The 21,841-nt window shown below is 34.7% G+C and overlaps 1 protein-coding gene across 3 annotated transcripts in view; it reads right to left on the reverse strand.

Moving 5' to 3' along the window:
* Positions 1–21,821, reverse strand: part of SPR (Sex peptide receptor) — a 42,303-nt gene extending 20,482 nt beyond the window's left edge. For 2 of the 3 annotated variants that reach the window (XM_013323255.1, XM_013323252.1), the window contains exon 1: positions 21,630–21,821. The gene's annotated coding sequence lies outside the window, so the exon portion shown is untranslated. Of the gene's footprint in view, positions 1–10,017; positions 10,039–21,629 lie in introns of those variants that run through there. The other variant, XM_013323254.1, reaches the window with a different exon arrangement.
* Positions 21,822–21,841: the final 20 nt, after the last annotated feature.

The following is a 21,841-nucleotide window of genomic DNA, read 5'->3' on the forward strand; positions in this document are numbered from 1 at the left end:
GATCGGTATTCTGTACCCTTAACCATAAGGCTATTGATGCTTCAATTTACTGTATTAGTTGTACGTGTTAGTCCGCTCGAAATTAAAAAAAAAACATAATAGCCTATGTGTTCTTCCAGACTATATTCTATATCTGTGCCAAATTTCATCAAGATCCGTTGAGTCGTTCCGGAGATACCTTGTGTTAGGAAGAAAATCCAGAAATGAGTCAGTGTATTGACTCAACACTAGCCTTACTAAAATGACAAGGTTTGTGTTCCCCTCATATTCATTCTGACTCTAGACTTTGCAATGAAAGCACGTCATTCACGCCAAATGATTGTAATTAATAATGTCTAAAACTTGTAACAAACTTTCGCATTTATAATATTAGTAAGATTAGAAAGTGGTACGTTAAATCAGTTGGTCTGTTTATTAAATGTAACGAGTATTTATCAAATAAAATGCCAAAATTCGTTGAATTCAAGTAATCACAGTAATCATTATGTTTGATAGACTTTTTAATTAATCCCAGTTTATCCATTACCTCAGAACCCTTTGTAAATCCAGCAATATAAATTGAATTTGAAATATTCGTTCTACACAAATGTATTAAACACATATGTGCAGAAACAAATTCAAAGGAACGCTGCCAGTATCTTCAGAACCTTGCCTAAAGGAACTCCTTTTAAAATATTATATTATACATTTTAGTCAATGTTTCGTTTATAATTCTTTATTTATAATTGAAACAAATTAACTCACATAAATATAACACATTTAGAGACTACATTTACAACTAGCTGCCGCCCGCGACTCCATCCGAACGGAATTATTGAAAAACTTAATTAGTAATTTATGTTTTCTTCCAGACTATGTTCTACATCTATGCCAAATTTCATCAAGATCCTTTGAGTCGTTCCAAAGATACCTTCTGATAAACATAAATCCATTAAAACGTTCGCATTTATAATATTAACAAGATTTTTCGAACCTTATTTTACAATATCCCTTGGTCCAAAATATTTATGTCCGCGAGGAGAAAAGTGTATAGAAAATTGACGTTGGGATTATTTTAAAAAACTGCATTTAATTTATAATATCATTAGTTCGTTAGATGTATAGACATAGGTCATAGTCATAGACAAGAGTGTCGGTGGCTTAGGTGTCAAGCACTTGATTTGCAATCTGCAGGTCCTGGGTTCGAATCCCGCTATGTAACAATGTGTTTTTCGATTTTCGATTTAAATATGTACATATATCTAATGTTCTTACGGTGAAGTAACACATCGTGATGCAACCTGCACATATCTGGGAAGAAATTCAAAGATATGTGTGAAATCAACCAACCCGCACTTGACCAGCGTGGTTGACTTGCCTAGTCACCCCTAACTTAGGGTAGGCTCCGAGTCCCTCAGTGGGGACGTATAGTGACCTGATGAATAGACGTAGGTAAAAAGTGTTGCTAAATTAAAAATTGTAGCAACCTCATGACACGGTTTGTTATATTTTTGGTTAGGATTTCTTTGATATATTTTCGATGATACGTAAGTTCCTTTGGTTATAAAAATATAAGCCGTTTGTTTTGTACTATTTCGCTTTCATGTTAAAATCTCCAAGGATATATTTTAGTAAAAGCAATCCTGTTATTTTCTTCACAAAACTTCGGTTTCAAGGGAATGATAACAAACTTTGCGCTAGCAATATGGATACGTAAAAGCTTTCTTAAAATAAAATGTGTTGATGAAAAATGTTTTAAGATCCACAGTCTACTAAAAACTTTGTTTGAATGTATTTTGTACTAAATATATAACTCTTTTGGGTCATTTTGTTTGACGAAATAAAGATTTTTCTTTATTTTATAACCTAAAACGTTGTAAAGAACTATAGAATAGTTGTTTATCACACATCATCCCTTAAAATAAACTAATCTAAACCACGAATTTGATAATTTCATTTGACTTTGCTTTTGCTTTGATAGAAACATTGGCGATTGCTGCCTTCAACTAATCAGCATCATCAGCTTGCTATACATCTCCACTGAGGGGCTCGGAGCCTACCCTAAGTCAGGTCATAATCAACTACACTGGCCTAGTGCGGGTAGACTTAAAACATATCTTTGAATTTCTTCGTAGATATGTGCAGGTTGCATCACGATGTTTTCCTGCACTGTAACAATGTCGGATAAATGTGTCCGATAATGTCGGATAATTGGCCGGATTCAAACCCAGGGCGTGCAGAATACAAATCACATGCTCAACCCCAGAGCCACCGAAGCTTTATCTAATAGTTTTAATATAAGACAAAAAAAATATAATACTAATTAGCCGAGTTTCGAATTTAAGTCTATATAACTCCACTCTCCATTTGGATATTAAATTAGAACCCAGATGCTAACGTGAGAGGTTTTGTGAGTACCCAATGACCTGCTTTGTGTGTAAGGTCGCATCTCTAGTATCAGAATTTACGTAATCTTATATTTTTGGTATATATGTTACAAGCTGTTGCCCGCGACTCCGTCAGCGCAGGATTTAAATAAAACAAAATGAGTAGCCTATGTGTTCTTCCAGATTATGTTCTACATATGTGCCAAATTGCATCAAGATCTGTTCATCCGTTAAGTAGATATCATCAAACAAACATACATCAATGTTTAGATGGATGGATAGATCCATCCATGTAAACATTCGCATTTATAATATTTGTATGAAGTATAATTTGATAAACTAGTCATATGACTTGATTTTGCCGTAAATGGATAGAGTTACGGAATTATTAGCGATCGTCCGCGAATTTTTTTATCGCACAAAATACCCGTACCCATATACCCGTATGAGCCAGTTACCTTCCCGTCAGAGTCCCGTCAAAATCGGTCCGAACGTTCCGATGATTACATGAAACAAACGCATCCTTGCCGATAGAAATGTTTAAAATTTGTTTTTCGTTATTAACAACGCAAATACATCATTTGTACGTACTATATTTTTTTCGATATTGCATACAGTCATTCCAATTTTGTTATTATGTAGATATGAGTGAGTTTAATAAAGAATTTAATTGATCTTTTGTACTTATAATTATTTCTTTTTTAACTATAACCATTATAAGGATTTCATTTACGTAGATATAATATAATATTTTAATTGTGATTTACTCAATAATTTATAGATTGAGAAGTCAACCATGTAAGCGTCAGTGATTAAATTTAAAGAATTTGATAAATATTATTAATAGCAAATGTTTTTAAACATATGTTTATTTTTGTTCGTTAGGCGTTCAATTTGCCTCAAAACATACAATTAAAAACCTCGAAATTGATCAGATTTTTGTGTCAAAGTGACATCTAAATGGTACTATATAGGTTTCTCAATTGTCTAGTTATGTTACAAAGGGAAGCCGCAGGATTGATTCGGAACCAGATGTATCGACCCGGCAGTTACCGGTTTGATCCAGTTTGACCCGGTTAGCGAGTTAGCTTTGACTTAAGTCTTACGTCATACGTGTAAGGTAAAAGTTTTTTTATTCAAGGTTCTTATATACACGGATTAAAAGCGATTTGTGTTTCAGGGTAGCATTTTTTTTAACTGCAAGAAAACACTGAATATCACACACAGAGTCTTTAAGTCGACAATTAGGGACTCTAAGGTAGATTTATATATGAATAATCTTTACTAATCGATGATTAATCAGGTACCAACTATGAGTTCTAACTGCCGTCAAAACTTTTCAGTTCTTAAATTCTGACTGTTTTGTGTTAAACTCGTATAGCGTATTGTTTAGGGTATACGTTGTATTGCATTCCATTATTCCTCATCATTATCAGCTCAATTAATTTCCGTAATGAGGGGCTTGGAGCCTACCCTAAGTTAGGGGTGACTAGACCATAGTTAACCACGCTGGTCCTTTGCGGGTTGACTTCAATTGTGAATTTCTTCGCGTATATGTGCAGGTTGCGTCACTATGTTTTCCTTCAACGTAAGAACGTCAGACTACTATTAAATTATTGCATTTCGAATTAAGTCAACCAACACGCACTGGGCCAGCGTGGTTAACTATGGCCTAATCACCCTAACTTAGGGTAGGCTCCGAGCCCCTCAGCTGATGATGATTTCGAATTAAATGCAATAAAGTCATTGCTTAAATTAAAACACGTTAACATAAAGATAGAACATTTAAAAATGGAATCGATCTAATTCAATCTTGCAAACGTTAAACGTCGTTAAATAAATGTAAATTTTATTTAGTGCGGTGTGGTGACGTCACAGCAATTAATTTGTACGTGTGGGCGGAATGCTTGAATGATTCATGACATCGTCCGACACGAGGGAACTCTGAACTGAATACACTACAAATAATACCATGTCAAAGATGTCAAAGAAGTATTGACATGTTTGTTGGAAGGAACGCATAATTTAATATCGATTTGGAAAGATATGTTTCGGTTCAGACAGAATAGGTTAAGCACAGAAAGGGGAAATATCCTTTTATAAATATCCCTTCTATTCCAAATAAATTTTAAAAATGGTAGACGTCAGCAGCAACTTCTTTTTACTGACAGAAGACAGGCGTCAAGTTGAAGAAATATCACGTGCAGTCTTATAAGTGTGCGAACCGGAGGACCAATTTTAGTCTCTTTCCCTTCCAACTCTTCATATAAGGAAAAGATGGGAAGGAGGTTATGACGGGAAAAATTTCTCTATCTGTGCGTCCCCTTCTCTATCCATTATAGCATCTACTATTGCGGGCAGCGGTCGCTTCACTATTTTGGCGAATTCAGTTGCTGCTCTTTGCCACCACATGATATAAAAAAGGTTGGTTAATCTCTAGCCTTCTAAATTGTCTTAATATATGCCTTAAAGAAATTATCGTACAAAATTGCGATTGCGATTTTGTTAGTTTTTGGCAGTGAAAACCCACGGTTAAAGATACGATGTAACAAAGAACTTTGACAGGTCTACGTCGCTTATTAAAACTTTTTTTTCTCTAACATTAATTTGACAACGTTGTTTTAAAACATGACTAAAGTAGAAGATCTTTACAGTAAACAAAGTCATTAATTAAGTTGACCCAGTTCTTGTAACAGAAATTTGTTTAATTTTGTTTACTGTCTTGACTTTGTTTCGACTTTGTTTTGTGGTTTTAGAAGGTTTTGTATGTAAGTGTATGATATATTTTTGGTAGAGTTAGTTATTTAAGTATAAACAAATGATAGTAACATTTAAACAAACTTCTTTTTCTTTCTCATTCGACATGCAGGCGTGAAGTGGAAGCAATTCCGCGTTTCGTCTTATGAGTGTGCGTCCCGAAGGCCTTATTTAGTCCTCTTTTCCTTCCCACCCTTTTTTTTCATAAAGAAAGGATGGGAAGTGTAACTGGACTTTCCGGATGAGAGGATGAATAGAAAGGGAGGTATTTTCTCTCTGTGCATCCTCTCCTCCGTCGATTAAAGGTAGGCAACGCTTATGCAATTGCGTAAGTCTATGGGCAACGGTCACTTCGCTATTTCAGCGTTTTCAGGTGGCCGCTCGCTCGTTTGCCGTCTTATGATATAAAAAAAAAGTTTCTTGATGTCAATATGGATTTTTACGATCGTCTTCAAGGAAATAAATGCATACTAACCTTTTATTGTGTTAGGATTTAATATGAAGGATATCAGGGATATGAGACGCATTCTTTACGATCACTTTAGCTCCATAACTCATCTGCGAGAGTTTATTGAAAAATATATCAGCTCACTATATGTCCCCCACTGAAGGGCTTGGAGCCTGCGGACGAGAGGGAAAGCGTGCCCGTGGCCCCGTCCCGATGCGTTGGAGGAACAGAGAGGTTTAGTGGGTATGCCTCCGCTATGGAGGAGAATCCCACATAACTACCGCGTCCCCCCCGAGGCGCGGAGTATGCATAAAGCATTCCTCTCTGGACAAAAAAGGGCTCGGAGCCTACTCTAAGTCAGGGGCTACTAGGCCATAGTCAACCACGTGGTCCCTGTCATTATCTTTGACAACACAGAGATAATAATATGTTTCATACGGAGATTATGAACTCAGAAACCCACAGTTAGTTCATAAATGGCTTGATATAAATAGATATGTAAATGTCAAGCACATGAGCCTACTTCATGATAGATCAACGTAATTAAGTTCAAGCCACGCAGGAAGTCAAGTTAAGTTAGTTACTTAGCACATGTTTAAGTGATGCCCACGTGTAACTTAGTCAATATATTAGCGCCGTGAATAGCTTTATTAAGGCGGTAAATGCATTTAGACGAAAATGGAGGGTGGTTTTACACCCCTTGTATACAATTTTGTAAATTGAGTGAACTGTGAGCGTAACAAAGGTATTAAATAACAAATTAGATAACGCGATGAATATATTGAAATTATTAATGCTTTGAATATTAAAAATGTACTTATTTTCTTCGTTCATTTCTTAAACAATATTATAGTAAAAACATTTTTAAGTTTCTCTACACTTTGATAAAAAATCCATTGCAAAAAATATCTGGGAAGAAATTCAATGATATGTGGGAAGTCAACCCGCACTGGGATAGCGTGGTTGACTATAGCCTAGTCATACCTAACTCAGGAGCCTACCCTTCAGTGTGGACGTATAGTGAGCTGATGATTTCAAAAAGTAAATTTATCCAGTTTGATATTTTCAACAAAAGATGGCGTATAGTATAGTTTAATGCTCAAGAGAGAGCTATTAACACGAAGGCTACCTCTAACAATTCTGCGTTTGACATTTAAAGCCTGTAAGGTGAAATGTACGTCCATTACGACATGGTGATGTAGGGGGGGTGAAACGGAGGAGGGGGTTTTAAGGGGATTTTTATCGCAGCCACTCATCTCTCGCCTTCTTTTATCAAAACAATTTCATCTTAGCCCAATTAATGGACAATTTCCTTACCGAAAGCTTGCGATGGTACAATTTGAAGTCATTATAAAAAATAACAAAATGTAATATGCTTCTAAAATTATCTTCTGTTCTAGACTATTAATACTCTTGTCTCTTTAATTTCGTTAAAGAAATGTCCACTGAAGTCTTATTTTCATTAGTAAGCCCTCTACCATACTCTTCCATACATCTCAATCAGCTGTCATATCTGAATTCACCCCCTTCTTACGTATATCCTCTTTCACACAATCCCAACTTTCTTTGGCTTTCCTCTACCTTTGTAGACAAACATTTTTTGTCTACCTTTTATATACGTTAAACTGCAAATATTATAAAAAATTTTTCTCTTAAGAAAGTAGGTACAAAATGTATAAAAATATTAAACGTTTAATTTCAAGAACTAAGGTTGAATTTTGCTGGGAATTTCTAAATAAACGCTAGCGTTCCTTGGATTGCGGCCATTAAGAGGTCGACTCGTTAAGAATGTATCTGCGGTTGACGTTGAAAAAATAAAAATAAGTAACGGGTACGCCTCCAATGCTTCCCCAGGGGCAATGAGGTGAATTGATGCCGTTTATTGTACACTATCTGGCAAAATTTTAATTAAATTTTTGCAGACTATAGTTGCGATGTGTATTTTTTTATTTTAACATAATTTGTAGCATTTGTCTAACCTTTTAATTGAAAACAAGATTTCCAAACCTAGATTTCTTGTTTGTTTTATATCAATGTTGTGCTTGTTACTGGATAAATTGTTAGTTTTTTGTGTTGTTTATTGTTTGTTTGAATGTTGCATAATTTATGTTTTGCGTAGGGGAAGATGGGGTAAGATGGGGACCCTATCAAAACAGATAATTGTCACTAGAATAATTTTTGAAAGTTATCTAATTATATTCTGCAATACTTGTCGATGTCAAAAAACGTGTAATTAAAAACTGAGAGTTTTATTTTTGAAATACCTTAAAGTCCCCATCTTACCCCGCCTTCCCCTACGTGTATATAAATAAAATAATTATAACAGATTAAACTGATATATAAACACGGGTAAACACTCACGTATATTCGTCCGGTGGCGGCACCGACTAGTTTCGAGCCCATCGGGGGCCCTTCATCAGGATGAGTGGTACTGGTATTATTTCGCGGACGAGACACGTCGCTCACTGACATAACAGATTATTTAAAATTTTATAATAAGATATAACGCCATCTAGTGTCATAAAAAATTGATTCGTGATTGAAAAAATCCGTTCTCTGGCTCTTATGGCATCTCTACTGATATTTTCTCTGAAAAATTCTCTCACATTCAATATTATCCGCTTATTGTTCTTAATCGTTTGAAGAACAAAGAAACGGATAGAATGGATTCCATCCTTTTATTGTTGGATTCTTTTAATGGAATTAATCCTTTGCGTGTTTTTTACAAGTTAAAGAGAACAAATAAAGAAAAATGTAACTGTATATATGGTACTTTATAAACTATTTTCGCCTGTGACTCCGTCCACGCTGAATGAAATAAAAACTAAATTAGAAGCCTATGTGTTCTTCCAAACTATGTTCTTTGTCTATGCCAAATTTCATCGAGATCCATGCAGTCGTTCTTAAGATACCTTCAAACAAACATCGATCCATCAATCCATTTAAACATTGGTATAAGAAGTAAGATTATTTATATTTAATTTAAAAGCAACAATTTAATTATTCCGTGTAATTCAGAATTATAAATCTGAGTAAGAACAATAACAAAATAATTCTTCATTTGTTGGAAGTTTTCGTAACTTAAGTACCTAACATAAGCTCCTTAAAAGCTTTCGTACGCCGCGTGATGTTTATTCTCAAGTTTGATGTTTAATTATTTGTTAATTTTCATGTGAAAGGAACGTAAACTCGCACGATTTAAAAAGTACGTAGTAGAAAATTGTGAAGGTCAAAGTTAAAGGGTGTTTTGGAATTCACAAAAAGATTCTACTAATATTTATTTAGCTACTAGTGGTTAAACCCGTCCACGCGGGAATTAAAAAAAACATAATTAGTAGCATATGTTCTTCCAGACTATGTTCTACATCTACCCACCTAAACATTCTCATTAATAATATTAGTAAAATAAATATTAAAATGGTGTTTTGTTTGGAATCTATTCATACATAAGGATACGAATTTTTAAATATATGTATTATGTAAACTTAAATAAAAATGAACCTACTCCAAAAGATGTTTCACGATATTGGTTAACTAGTGGATTCGAACTCGCTACCTCATATTGCTACGTATGTGCATCCTTACAAATTTTTCCACTGAGCCTTCAGCCCCATTTGCCGTCCCCAGCACGACTTCTATTCTAATACCAATCAAGTCCCACTAGTGAAAATGGTGTTTATAGTCATAGTGGAAAAGAGGTTTTATACAACAAATAACTCTTCTTTAAGTGGCTATGAAAAATAGGTTCACATTTTATTGTCTTAAGGTCTTATACCTTACTTTATCTTAAAGTACTTGGGGACGTGTTACAATTCATCTCGGCCGTGTGAGGCTGACAGTTGTGGATTAACTAAATCCAAGGGACGCGTGAATGCTGCCTTAAGGGACATGGCAATAGAAATTCCCCAATTACTTATTCTTATCATGGACTTTTTTTCGCCTATTCATTGAATTTTCCTGACTCTATGCTACTAAGGTATAAAAATGTAAGATTTTGTACTATACTTTAGACGGAATTAAGAAGTAAATGATATATATTTCATTTTATTCAACAGTTTTCACAACAATTACTAGCAGTGACGTCATCCGCGCGAAATTAAAAAATACTGTGATAAATATAGTCATTTTAAGATTTTTTTAAATCGTTTTAGTAGTTTCGGAGCCTATCCAATACAAACTATCAAATATATATTCTTTATAACCTTTCTTCTTACTAATCTTACAAATATTATAAATGCGAATGTCTAGATGGATGGATGGATGGTTATTTGTTCGAACGGTTGCACGGATCTTGCTGAAATTTGGCATAGATATAGAACACAGTGTGGAAGAACACATAGGTTAGTAAGTTTTTATAATTTCGTGCGGTCGGAGTCGCGTGCGACCGCTAATATAATAATTAAATTACCCAATAAGAGTGATAAATAAACACGGCAAAACACTCACGTATATTCGTCCGGTGGCGGCACCGACTAGTTTCGAGCCCATCGGGGGCTCTATAATGTCTCACGAAAGTTTGAATAATTTAACCCAATAAGAGTGTCTTAAGACTATAGTTGAAATACCATTAAAAGACTTTAAGAATATCAGACTTGGCAAGCATTAATTCTCGGATATAAATCTTACTTTGACATGTCTAATGGTGGTTAAGTTTAAATACTACAATTAAGTAAAGTTGCAGTCACTGTCTAGACGTCATAACTGACTAATCTGATGCGATTTTGTTTTGCCAAGTCCCCGCCACAATTTAATTAATTGCAGATAAAGAAAACTAAACAAGATCTTATGTTCGTCTCTATAGAAAAAAGATAAGAATTTACGGATAAATAGTAGCTTAAGTTAATTGCTTTCATTATGGTATGAAGTAGTAGACACTCGACTATATCACCGTAGAATTAAAGAAATGTAACTCACAATATGCCGGGTGCATTGCCCGACAAATAACATCAAAATCAATGTGTTTTGGTTGACTGTGGCATAATTGGTGGGGGAAAATTTAAGATGGCAACGATATTAAAACATTCTGAACAAAAGCGTTTTGTATTCGACTGTAGTTTAATGTGTTGCCGCTTATAGGCTCCGAGTTTAAGTTTGACTTTTTTTTTATATCATTAGGTGGCAAACAAGCGAGCGGCCACCTGAAATCGCAGAAGTAGCGAAGTGACCGTTGCCCATAGACATACGCAATTGCATATGCGTTGCCTACCTTTAATCTACGGAGGAGAGGATGCACAGAAAGAAAATATTTTCCCTTTCCATGCATCCTCTTGTCCGGAAAGTCCGCTTCCACTTCCCATCCTTTCCTTATAAGAAAAGGGTGGGAAGGGAAAGAGGACTAAATTAGGCCTCCGGGACGCACACTCATCAGAGGAAAAGCGGAATTGCTTCCACTTCACGCCTGTTTTCTGTGTGGTAGTGGTATTTCACCGGATGAACCTGGCCAATTCGTGCGAAGATGTTAAAGCGGGTTCTACCACTCTTAAGTACCGTATTGACTAGGCCTTAGTCAATACGGGTTGTATATTGAAATATAAAATTAGAAAATCCAATAATCCATATCAGGAATCGAAACAATACTAAAAAGTTATGTCTTTAATCAACTGCCACCAACAAAAGGCTTATCATATTTGACCGTAACAAATAAAGGGACATTTTGTTCTCAAAACAATACTGTACGTAAAATCACCTGAGCATTTTGATTTATTGGCACTTCACGCGTCTCACGTAGACGATGAGAAATTTGTCCTTCATCGAAGGACCAATTTATCACGAGTGACGCGCGACCTTTTTGTAATTATAAATGATAAATTGAGGATCTCTTTTACTAAAGTATATTAAATACTAGTAACATACTTCATATTATACGATCTTTATTCACCTAATTAATTAACAATAAAGCTTTATACTCCGTACGCTCGGGATTAAAAATTAAATAAAAGCTGATTCTTAGATGTACATATGCATATAAAATTTCCTAAAATATTGTCAAGCCGTTTCGAAGAAGTATGGTAACATTGTGATACGAGAATTTTATATAGAAGAGATTTTAATTTATAATTTCAAAATCTAGTAGACTCTATACATCGTAATAATATAGGACTTGAACATATTAGTTAATTAGCTAAACTAATATTTTCTCTTTTTTTCCAACTAAGATTAGATTAATATTATTTGAATAACTATATTATCAGACTAGCTGTCGCCCGTGACTCCGTGCGCGGAGTAAAAAAATCTTAGGAGCATATATGTTCTTCCAGACTATGTTCTACATCTCATATGCAGTTATTTTGGAGATACCTTAAAACAAATATCCATCCATCCAAATATTCGCATTTATAATATTAGTAAGATATTAAGAAGTAACATATAAAATTAATTGTTTTGCCGTAAAATTTATAAAACAAAGATGAGAAATTTTAAAGAATGTAAATTCAATTCTTATATTTGATGTTATAACTATAGTTTGTTATTTAAAGTGCTATTCGTTTTAGTATACACAGCCCTATAAAGTCCTAACAATGAATAATAAATGCAAAAACACGTATTGTAACGCAATTTTTGTATACCCATGTGACGCCCTATTTCAAACGTGCGTGGACTTTAAAATAGACCTGACAAAAACATGTTCTCTGCATTGTTCTATCTAAAACTGTCAAACGATATGTTTTCTCCAATCGAGTATTTTAAATTTAAAAGTCCACTTATTTAAGATTCAGATTTATCATATACTTACGCTTGTAATCTATAGTGTAGGTAGAGATTATAGATTTTATTTGACGTGGTCCTAGCATACTTCTTAATAACCTATATTCCACATAGATACATTTATGCGTGAATACTCGTTGGTTTCGAGTGCTTTTGACACTAAATAAATAACTAAATAGAGCGTCGGTGGCTCTGGGGTTTAAGCACTTGATTTGCAATCTGCAGGTCCAGGGTTGAAATCCCGCAATATACCAATGTGTTTTTCGATTTATATGTCCATTTTTCCGACGCTGATCTGAGAAGAAATTCAAAGATACGTGTGAAGTCAACTAACCCGCACTTGGCTAGCATGGTTGACTTGTCTAGTCACCCCTAAGATAGAGTAGGCTCCGAGCCCCTCAGTAAGGACGTATAGTGAGCTGATGATGAAAATAACTATACTCCTCTTCTACAAAGCCTTTTCTACTTAAAACTAACATAAACATATCATTAAATTATTATTTCTTTTTATAAACAATTTCGAAATTGTTAAAATACATCCACAAAATGAAAGGCTTTTGGATCGTGATATCAATAGGTCATTGTTATAAATTAAATACAATTAAGATAATGGTTTGGAGTTGGAATACGAATCGTGCATAGATATACGAATTCATATTAATCTGATATGACCTTTTTTATCCCTTAAGCAAAAAACGTGGTGTTGTAAATTAAAATATATGTTTGACTAACTGTGGGATTGTTAGTTTTAAAAGAATATATACAGTCAAACAGAAGACTCGCTTTTTTTATATATCATAAGGTGGCAAACGAGCGAGCGGCCACCTGAAATCGCTGAAATAGCGAAGTGACCGTTGCCCATAGACATACGCATATGCGTTGCCTACCTTTAATCGACGGATGAGAGGATGCACAGAAAGAACATATTTTTCCTTTCCATGCATCCTCTCATCCGGAAAGGCCACTTCCACTTCCCATCCTTTCCTTATAAGAAAAAGGGTGAGAAGGAAAAGAGGACTAAATAAGGCCTCCGGGACGCACACTCATCAGACGAAACGCGGAATTGCTTCCACTTCACGCCTGTCTTCTGTGTGGTCGTGGTATTTCACCGGGCGAGCCGGGCCGATTCGTGCGAAGATGTTAAAGCAGGCTCTACCACTGGTAAAGTGAAGCTTGAAGTGGAAATAGTTCCGCGTTTATTATTAGGATGTGTGCCCTTTGTTTTTTGAAAGGATAGGATAGGAAGTTGAAGTTGTTGTCCTCTGTCTTAAATCTTAAAATCTTAAAAGAATATTGAAGCTCTAATTAAGTTCAAGTTAGGCGCTAGTTTTGATGGAAGTTGCATAGTTAGATATTGTGAAATTAGTTATTAAGTGCTTCGTAAGTTCGTTGGAACTGGATTAAATCTTCGCTAAGTTTGAGGCTTAAAGGATGACGTTTTAGTAGTTAACCAATGTACTAGGTAAGTGACAATTGCGGACAAGAAAGGGAAGATTAGTAATCCAGTTTTTGACTTGTTTAGACTAGTAAAATCCGGTGTTGTTCAGTTTCTTTTGAACTACAATTTTACAATTGTAGACCAATTTCATAGAGGCATTCCATCACTGAAACATTCGCACAAAACACACAGTGTCATTGTCTTTTAAAAAAGGTGATTCAACTGACTTATGGATTAATCGTCTATTTAACTTCTATGTTAAAAATAACAACCGCAATACTCAGAGTCTTCAAGTGACTACTAAATTTTATTAACTTTTATTTCATAGTATAAGGTGGCAAACGTTCAAGCGGCCATCTTTTTATCAGCAAAGCGACCCCTGCTCATAGATATCAACAAGTTATCGATTCGCTACCTATCTTAAATAGACAGAGGATTGAACGTACAGAAAGAGGATATTTCCTATACGTGCGTACCTTCGCCTAGTCCATATTACAGGATAGAAAGGTCTGTAATTAGTCGTCCGGCTCACAAAGCAGACTGTACGCAGAATGGCTTCCACTTGAGACCTTTGTTCTACTGTGTCGTGGTATTGCACCGGGTGAGCCGACCCATTCATGCAACAAATAATGTTGTTGCTGGCGTCTCCCACTGTTTAAGCTATTATTATATGAATCATAGTATACAGTTATTTCTATTATATATCATGTTACTTTTTTGTTTACAATCTCTATTGTAAGGTCGACCACATGAATATCTTACTAATATTATAAATGCGAATGTTTAGATGGATATTTGTTCGAAGGTATCTCCGGAACGTCTACATGGATCTCGCTGAAATTTAGCACAGGTCTGGAAGAACACATAGGCTACTAATTACGTTTTTTTTCATTCCCCGTGGACGGAGTAGCGTGCAAAATCTAGTATTTTATATTTGTAAACATTGTAAATCTTACAAGGCACGTAATGAGATATATATAGAAAACAGATGTAAGCAAATGTTTGATGTATCAGTCAAATAAATCTTCGGATCGTAAATATCCCAACTTGAATACAAAACTGATAATATATTAAAAACAGATAATAATCTTATATATTTCTAGCTATCGCACGCAACTAGCTACGCGCGGAATAAAAAAAACTTAATAAGTAGTTTATATAGTCTTCCAGACTATGGTCTATATGTGTACCAAATTTCAGCAAAATCCGTTAAGCTGTTCCGGAGATACCTTCAAACATCCATCCATCTAAACAGTCGCATTTATAATATTAGTAAGATTAGTAAGAAGTAAGATTAAAAATATTTTTATTTTTTTTCATTCATTTGTTCTTTATAAACAAAGTATTTTTGACGTTATCTGTTCCTGATAAATAAGGTCTACTACACACTATTCAACCTTTACAAGGTTACTTTAATCTTTCCTTTGTACGCAATTTCTAAAGAACACAAAGTTCATATAAATTTTATCTTCGATGCAAATAACAAAGGTCATGTGTCATCTGCATACTCAAGGCTAGGAAATAATCGTGTGATATCATTCATTCACCGATCACGTAGCGAGTGAATGACGGTTCTAATATCGTTCATTCTAGAACACGACCGTGCAATGACAAACATGACATTGTGATTATATAAAAGTGTGCTGGAAATTTTTATACTGACCTAACGGAAAATAAAGAAAATTACTACGCTTTGATTTATTTAGATAGAGGTCGTGTAAATTTATTTTAAACTAGTTGTCGCCCTCGACTCCGTCAGAGCGGAATTAAAAAAAACTTAGAAAGTAGCCTATGTGCTATTCCAGACTATGTTTTACGTCTATGCCAAATTTCAGAGAGACCCATGCAGCCTTTCGGTAGATACCTTCAAACAAACATCCATCGAAACGTTCGCATTTATTATATTAGTAAGACCAGTTGTCGCACGCGACACCGTCTGCGTAAAATTAAAAAAAAAGCACTCAGTAAGTAGCCTATGCGTTCTCCCAGACTATGTTCTACATCAATGCAAAATTTCACCGAGATCCATGCAACCGTTCTGGAGGAACGAAATAAGAAACATCCATCCATCCATTCATATGTCTGAAAATTAGTAATATGAATGTTTTAGTTTCTTTTTATTATGTCTGTAGAACTTTTGAATAGTTGGGAGACTAATTATTAACTTAGTAGGGTTATCAGAATGTACTATAGTTTAACCCAGTAGTCATCATCATCATCTTACTATACGTCCCCACCGAGAGGCTCGGAGCCTACCCTAAGTAGGCCATAGTCACCCAGTTGGGTTATTAGTAAAATATATATCCAGTTGGGTTATAATATTTAGTACATTCATAAGATTGACTTTACTTTTCCTTTGTATAATTAAAATTGAAGTTTATACCAATTCTGACATAAACCCTTTTCGTATCATTCTATTTGATGCAGGGATAAGGGACAAGTTTCATGATTGCTTGGTACACTATTTGTTGTGAACCGTTGAACTTTGTCGATTCCAACCCTAGTTAGTTGTGTTGAATTGCCGACAGTAAATGTAATCTTTACGTAGGGATTTTCAAGGAAAAGCATACGTATTTTTCTTTGAATGTATATAAATAAGAGATCATTTGAAAATATATTTTAAATACATTATAAAATATTTGTGAAATAACAATTAATAACCTATGTATTCTTCCAGACTTTGTTCTACATCCGTGTCTAATTTCATTAAGATCCAATACTTTTGGAGATACCTTCTAACATGCATCCATACATCCAAATATTTGCTTATTTAATATTAATAATATAGTTTCAGTACTTAAGTACCTAAAGAAATGCGTATAACATCGATGTATTCATGTCCTGACAAAAAACAGAAATTAAGCAGATATATAGAATAAGTGCGGCCACGGACAGGTCGACGCAGAGTGGGCAGGCCTCCCGCAAGATGGACCGATGACCTGGTCAAGGTAGCGGGAGCGTCCTGGATGCGGGTGGCACAAGATCGGTCATCGTGGCGATCTTTGGGGGAGGCCTATGCCCAGCAGTGGGCGTCTCATGGCTGAGTAGATAGACAGAATAAGTGAGCGACGGGCCGCGTCCGCGAAATAATACCAGTACCACTCATCCTGATGAAGGGCCCCCGATGGGTTTGAAACAAGTCGGTGCCGCCACTGTACGAATATACGTGAGTGTTTAGCCGTTTTTATATCAGTTTATTATAATGTCTCACGAAAGTTTGAATAATTTAATAGAAATTAAGCACTTCGGGTTTTCACCCCACGTTCTTCCGAAAAGTTGAAATGTTCATTAAATTTAAAAACATAGAAATATTTTCCATTTTACATCTCCTCGTTTATACAAAGTGTAAAAAATGTCTTATGTTTTTTTTATAAATTGCACGAGAAATCTAAAAATTAATTTCGTAGCACTGTTTTGAAATACTTTTTAGTTTTATTTTTTATTTCACATACGACGGACTAACGTTGGCGAGGAATATATATTTATATCTGAAAAATTATGCACTTTTTTAAATTTAAAAATAACGGTTATGTTTCAAAATATTAGTATATTTGATATTTTCACAAATTTTGGCTCCAATCTTTTTTTTTATATCAAAAGGTGGCAAACGAGCGAGCGGCCACCTGAAATCGCTGAAATAGCGAAGTGACAGCATGCACAGAAAGATAATATTTCCCTGCATCCTCTCATCCGGAAAGTCCACTTCCACTTCCCATCCTTTCTTTAAAAGAAAAAGGGTGGGAATGGAAAGAGGACTAAATTAGGCCTCCGGGACGCACATCATCAGACGAAACGCGGAATTGCTTCCACTTGACGCCTGTCTTCTGTATGGTCGTGGTATTTCACCGGGCGAGTCGGGACGATTCATGCGAAGATGTTAAAGCGGGCTCTACCGCTGTTAAATTATATGTTTATTCAGTAGGCTTAAGAATCGGCTATCTGTGTTTTTAATCCAGCGCGAACGGAGTTACAGGCGACAGCTAGTGTTATATTAAAATTATATTGTAGAGTAAGAAATGTTTGCAATTTATTGCTTTACCTTGTAATGCATTATGTAATCGGGTGAAGGTGACCTGTCCTATCCATCATCTTACCACTTTGCAGTAATAGTTTCAGAACTCAAGCTATTGCTGATTCATAATCTTACCTCTTACTAATATTATAAATACAAATGTTAGGATGAATCTCCAGAACGGCTGCATCGATATCGCTAAAATTTGGCATATATGTAGAGTGTAGTGTGGAAGAATAAATTGGCTACCTATTATGTTGTTTTAAAGCCGCGCGGACGGAGTCGCGGGCGAAAGCTATCTTGCTGTATTATATATGCGAAAGTGGATGGTACATGGATGGATGTTTGTTAGTAGTTACATATCTCCAGAACGGCTCAACGCAGATGACATCTGACATAGATGTAGATGTAGTTTGGACGATTTTAAATGACGGACGTAGTCGAAGGCGACAGCTAGTATAAGATATGTATTTCGGTTAGTTCACACTGTCGTTAACATGCACATAAATTTCATTCTTAAAGTCTAAGGAACGACAATATTTTTCTCGCTTATAGAAGTTTCTCTCTAACCCGAGTTTCTCGCTTATGGGAGGTCGTCCGTTTAACATTTACTAGGTTTCACTGTATTAAAAAATGAGTAAGTTTGGATGGCTGTTTGTTAGTAGTTATCTCCAGAAAAACTCCATCTGAAGAAAATTTGGTATAGGTTAAGAGGATACTGTATGAAAGAACACGTAGGATATTTAACAAGTTTTTTCTTAATTCCACGCGAATGAAGTCGCTGCAAAAATATTTTTCTAAAGTTGAAATAAATGAAACTAATAACTTTAGTAAAACTTTTGATTAAGAGTAATCTTGTCTTAATATTAAAGATATAAAATATCCACCGAACATTTTACTTGCAAAATAAAAGTGTTTACTGTACGTAGTATAAACAAGGTTTGCAATTTTCTTCGTACCACAAGAATAAAGCAACACAAACCGACTAACGTATACTTTTACGTCACAATAAAGTGTCGAAACAAGGTTAATAAAGTTCGTGGTTAGTTTAGAGGCAGGGCGTAGTCGTGTCAAAGATGTATAACCACTGGATAGGGTAATTATTTTTTATAAAATAATTTTGAATTTCGAAAAACATAATCTTTATGTCAGGAGGATACGGATGTCAATAAACATTTTATAATTCCATAGAAAGTGAAGTTGTTAATTTTATCTGATTTTTAACAAATAAATAATATAAGACCTTCGACACGCTTAAACCTTTATTGAGCCGATATTAGTACTTAGCTGATAAAAAATGTCTTACAAATATATTGCTCATTTTAGTATAATATTTAGTTTATATTTGAAGTTATGTTTACTTTGTCGATTTCTAATTTCATTTGCGAGTACTACGTTGTATCAAAAATTCTATTCCCGTCTTTTTCTTTACACAATCAAGTAATTCTTCAAACATCAAAGATGTAATATAATCAACACTTTATTAAATTGATAAACGTAAAAATATCCAGCAGCGAAAATATCGTTACGTAATTTATTTTGACCCGATCTAGATGTTTTATATCATGGGTGTAATTCTTTTATAGGTTTCGTTTAATCAGACGCGCCCTTGTGGCACAGGAGGGCGTTACTGCTTGAAGATAAACGCTTTTTATTTTTATCTACAGACTTGTTGCTAGGAATTTGTATATTTACGGGGAAAGTCTGGTTTAAATGTCTCTTGAAGAATATATAACTAACGGTCATAGCTATCTTACTAATATTATAATGCGTATGTTTAGATAGATGGATGTTTGTTAGAAGGTATCTCCAGACCGGCTGCACGGATCTCTCTGATATTTTAACACATTGGCTATTAAATAAGTTTTTTTATTTCGTCAAGTCATTCCTTTCAATATCTTTGACGAGATAGAAATAACAATATGCTTTAAACAAGAATTTTAGTCTCGGAAACTAACGATCAGGCGTTCAATTAAAATGAGACATATTTAAAGTGGCTTTATATTAAGACAGAGCGTAGGTGACTCAGAGGTTAATCACTTGACTTGCAATCTGCAGGTCCTAGGTTCGAATCCCGCCATGTATTTTTCAATTTTCGATTTACGGTGAAGGAAAACATCGTGATAACTGCACATATCTGAGAAGAAATTCAAAGATATGTGTGATGTCAACCCGCACTTGGTCAGCTTGGTTGACTATGGCCCAGTCACTCCTAACTTAGGGTAGGCTCCAAGCCCTCCGGTGAGGACGTATAATGAGCTGATGATGATGATATCAGAACATTTCGGATATACTCGTGGCAACGTGAACAATCAATAAAGATGTCCAGGCGCGTGTAAACAAACAAAGATAAGATATCAAGCTACTTTAGGGTTGTCAAACTTTAAGTATTAAATTTTTAATCTTTAAAATATGCGATGTATTCAGGCAAAGGTATTCATCATTCAGCCAGATAAAGAAATATTATATTTTCTACAAATATTATTCCTGTTGTTTATATGTTGATAGAACTCACACTTTTTATTTCTTTTTTTTGTTTTTTTAAATTTGTATTTTTATAAAATTAACTTAAGGGACAGATCTACAAGTCCATCGTAAGACCTGTCGTATTGTACGGATCTGAATGTTGGGCCACCAAGGTTTCGGATGAAAGAAGATTGCATGTAGCTGAAATGCGTATGCTAAGATGGATGTGTGGTGTGACAAGGAAGGATAAAGTTAAAAATGTGTATATTAGAGGAAGTTTGAAAGTAGCGCCAGTGATCGAGAAATTGAGGAGTAAAAGATTAGCGTGGTTTGGACATGTTATGAGGAGGGATGATGATGTTATAAGCAAAAAAGTAATGAGATTGAATGTGGATGGCTACAAGGGTAGGGGAAGACCAAAAAAAGTATGGAATGACTGTGTGAAAGAGGATATGCGTAAGAAGAGGGTAGACTCGGATATGACGGCTGATAGAGATGTATGGAGGAGTAGTACATGCTGTGCCGACCCTCGATAGGGATAAGGGCAGGTTGATGATGATGATGTTGATGATGATAAAATTGAAGTTGTTATATTGATGAGCTACGTTTAGGTTTCTTAAGAATTAAAACATATTTTGTGTACATATACTAAAGAGGAAATATTTGACTGTTTGCATTGAAAAGGTTAGGCTATATTTCTTGTGATTATTTTCTTTAATAACGCGCTGATGAATTTTCTAAAAACTGCAAATTATTCATATTTCTCTCGTAGATAAATAAATATATTACCAAAAACAATAATTTCTGATTTATACTATTTAAATTAATAAAAAATGTGTCAGCCCTACCTATTTGAAAACATCGCAAAATCGGCCACTAACTTAAGCGCAGATCGTTGTTTTTGTGTGTTCAGATTTACAGCAAAGACATTAATGCTTCCAAATCTAGTTAGACTTAAATCAAGTATCAAAAGAGTAGTGAATAAAACAGAAATCTTACTAATATTATAAATGCGAATGTTTAGTTGGATGTTTGTTAGACGGTATCTCCAGATCGACTACATGGATCTCGCTAAAAATTTACATACATGTAGAATATAATCTGTTAGACTGCATAGGACAATAATAAGTGCATTTTAGCTAGTACACGCGAAATAAAAAAAAAAACTTAATTAAGTACGGATTCGTGGGCATAGCTATTTTACTATTAGAATTATGTAGAAATGTGTGAAATTTAAACATAGATATATAGAAGTGATTAAAGAAAACATTGAATCAAATTCTGTAAGATTTATATTATACTGCAATTAAAAAGCTTTATCTCATATTAATTTATCGAATTATAAAAAATAAACTTGATATCCTCGTTAAACACAAAAGGGAATAATTAATATTTTGTCCAAACAAATTCATATTAAACATAGAAAAAATCGATTACCTTATTTCTGCTGCAATTTAAGCAATTAAAAAATATATTTACACTTTCACAAAATAACTAATAACACAAAAATAGAGTCAGTTTGTTCACAAAAAACTTTAAATAATATTATAGTTAGTTTTAATAATAAAACACAATTATAAAAGCACTACGTAGTTGTACGTATGAAATGAAACACAACCGATCGCGTTGGACGCCCGTATCTGACTGAC

Source organism: Papilio xuthus, unplaced genomic scaffold, assembly GCF_000836235.2.
Source record: "Papilio xuthus unplaced genomic scaffold, Pxut_1.1 DF825783.1, whole genome shotgun sequence".
NCBI lineage: Eukaryota > Metazoa > Arthropoda > Insecta > Lepidoptera > Papilionidae > Papilio > Papilio xuthus.